The following is a 3,319-nucleotide window of genomic DNA, read 5'->3' as shown; positions in this document are numbered from 1 at the left end:
GACCACTTGATGGCAGTAGCTGTTTAAAGTACACCGTGGCAAGCTGGATTTCTGGCCCTGCAATTGTTTTCCCACTGTGAAGAAGTAATGGCTTTGGATGCAGTATGCCTTTCTAAGGGACTTTGGGTGGTCAAGTTTTAATCCTTTTGAACAGTTGGATTGTTCAGATTGAAAACAACAACGTGGACTTCATAGTAATGGAAAGGGGGGCAGGAGTAAAGTGAGGGTGGGGGGGGGCGGGTGTGGGTGGGTGTATGTGAGTGTTTGTGTGCTGCTGTCCATTCGGGAATAAAGATGACCCTTGTAAACTCATCGTGGGCAGGGAATGCCGCTGTTTATCGTTGTATTGCACTTTCACAAGCGCTTAGTACAATGCTCTGCACACAGTAAGCACTCAAGAAAGACAATAAATACGATTGAATGAATGATGCTGAGATTTTATTGGCCTGTGGCTGATAAAACCAATGCCTGAGTGATAATCCAGTCCACATTAGGTGTGTGTGTAAAAAGTGTTCCTTACTGTACTGTTGCATTTATTAGCCCCAGTGCCTGGTACCCTTTTCTGATTCTCTCTGTGTTGCAATCAGTGCTTAATTTGTAATGAGAGAGGTGCTGGGGATCAAGCAATTATGCAATTTTTCCATTTTAAATTTGTAATGACTTTGATTGTATAGCAGTATTATTGCCATTACCAATGACAATAATACTACTGCAGATTTAGTCATAACCACTTTATTTGAAAGAGCCGATTAGTAGAGTACTGCACAAGTGTTAGAGGTTTACAGATCTAAAATATAGATTTCTTGTGTTCTTTTTAATCTGAAATGCCAGGTGCGGAGATGCCATATTGAGCTCTGGGAAGCGTTAGGGCAATTTATGACCTGGTCATAGCTTTCCAAATCCTCTTTTCTAAGACAGGCACCACATTTCTAATGGTTGAATTCCAGGCTAATGTACCCTTTGCTTCTGTCTATGGCTATGGCCCATCATTTGAGAAGCAGAATGGTGCAGTGGATAGAGCACGGGCCTGGGAGTCAAAAGGTCATGGGGTTCTAATCCCTGCTCTGCCACTTGTCTGCTGTGTGACTTTGGTCAAGTCACTTTACTTCTCTGGGCCTCGGTTCCCTCATCTGTAAAATGAGGATTAAGAGTGTGAGCCTCATGTGGGACAGGGACTGTGCCCAACTTGATTACCTTTTATCTACCCCAGTGCTTAGAACAGTGCTTGGCAAGTAGTAAGTGCTTAACAAATATCATAATTGTCAAACAGATAAATACAGGTTTCACAATCATAAAAATGGTCAGGTACTACACATTTCCTCTACAGACCTCTGGTTTCATCTGAATCTCGGTGTCACATTGGCTCCGTAGTCTGTCTGTCAGAGACATACTAACCTTCTTGATTCTGAGTCTTTATCGCTTTTGCCTAGCCTTGTCTGACTAGAACTATCCAGTGGCAATGTCACCAAATGGAAATCCTTGCTGTGCCCTGAAGAGTGTTTGTCAGATGCAGGCTGGTAGGAAACCAGGTCAATCGATGGTAGTTATTGAGCGCTTACTGTGTGCAGAGCACTGTACTAAGCTCTTGGGAGAGTACAGTATAACAGAGTTGGTAGACATGTTCCCTGTCCACAAGGAGCTTACAATCTAGAGGGAAATCAGATCTTATCCAGCTGCATCCTCTTTACCAAGAAGCTTTTAAGACTGTGGGTGTTACCAGAAGAAAAACAGCAGGACTGTAAGCTCATCCTCTAGACCGTAAACTCATTGTTGGCAGGGAACTCCTCTGCTAACTCTGTTTTATTGTACTCTCCCAAGCCCTTAGTAAAGTGCTCTGCACACAGTAAGCGTATGGTAAATATGATTGATTGAATGATTAATTGATTGATTGAGGACTGGATTGATGAAAATGACTTTGTGATCAAAGCGCTACTGACAAAAGAGATGCTTTTCATTCATTCATTCATTCATTCATTCATTCATTCAATCTGTGTGCAGAGCACTGTACTAAGTGCTTGGAAAGTACAATTCAGCAATAAAGAGTGACAATCCCTGCCCACAATGGGCTTACAGTCTAGAAGCGGGGAGACAGACATCAAAGCAAGTAAACAGGCAACAATAGCATCAATATAAATAAATAGAATTATAGCTATATACATATCAGAACAAGAAAACAGGCATTAATATAAATAAATAGAATTATAGATATGTACATATATACACAAGTGCTATGGGGTGGGGAGGGAGGGTAGAGCAAAGGGAGCGAATCGGGGAGATGGAGAGGGGGATGGGGAGGGGAGGGAGGAGATGCTTATTGAAGCCAGGGAACTACAGAACAAGCTAAGAAGCCAGTGACAACTGGTGGGTTACTAAAGCTGAAGAACTACAATGGAAGGTACATTACCTCCCAACAGGACCCTACCTCTAGCTCAGAAATCCTGGCAATCTCAATTAACTGATGCAATGAAGTTGAACTCTTGTAGCCAAGTGGAGAGCGATTCAATTCTGTAGTCAGTCCTTTACAACTTAAAAGCGAAAAAAGAATCAATCAACCAGTCAGTCAGTTGTATTGATTGAGTGCTTACTCTATGCAGAACGTGGTATTAAGTGCCTGGGAGCGTGCAATATAAGAGAGTTGGTAGATGCATTCCCTGCCCACAAGGAGCATACAGTCTAGAAGGGGATACAGACATGCATATAAATAAATGAATTATGGATATGTACATAAGGACTGTGGGGCTGAGGGTGGGGTGAATAAAAGGTGCAAATCCAAGTGAAAGGGTAATGTAAAAGGGAGTGAGAAGAGGAAATGAGGGTTTAGTCGGGGAAGGCTTCTTGGAGGAGATGTGCCTTCCATAAGGCTTTGATTGTCTGTCAGACTTGAAGGGGAATAGAGTCCCAGGCCAGAGGCAGCACGTGAGTGAGGGGTCAGCGGTGAGGTAGATGAAGCTCGTTGTGGTCAGGGAACATGCCTACCCACTCTATTGTATTGTACTCTCCCAAGTGCTTAATACAGTGCTCTGTACACAGTAAGGGCTCAATAAATATGATTGATTGATTGATTGAAGTACAGTGAGCAGGTTGGCCTTAGAGGAGTGAAGTGTGTGGACTGGGTTGTAGAAGAAAATCAGCAAAGTAGGATAGGAGGGGGCAAGGTGATTGAGTGCTTTAAAGCCAATGGTAAGGCATTTCTGTTTGGTGCGGAGGTGGATGGCCAACGGACTGGAAGAATCCAGTGGTTAGAAGAAGAGAAGTTCTTCTTACACGATGCTTGGTCTGGGTAGGCATTACTTTGCACAGAACAGGGACAAGCTGCCTC

The sequence above is a fragment of the Ornithorhynchus anatinus genome, chromosome X1, assembly GCF_004115215.2.
Source record: "Ornithorhynchus anatinus isolate Pmale09 chromosome X1, mOrnAna1.pri.v4, whole genome shotgun sequence".
Lineage (NCBI taxonomy): Eukaryota > Metazoa > Chordata > Mammalia > Monotremata > Ornithorhynchidae > Ornithorhynchus > Ornithorhynchus anatinus.
The sequence above is the reverse complement of the archived record's forward strand: the minus strand, read 5'-3'. Positions refer to the sequence as shown.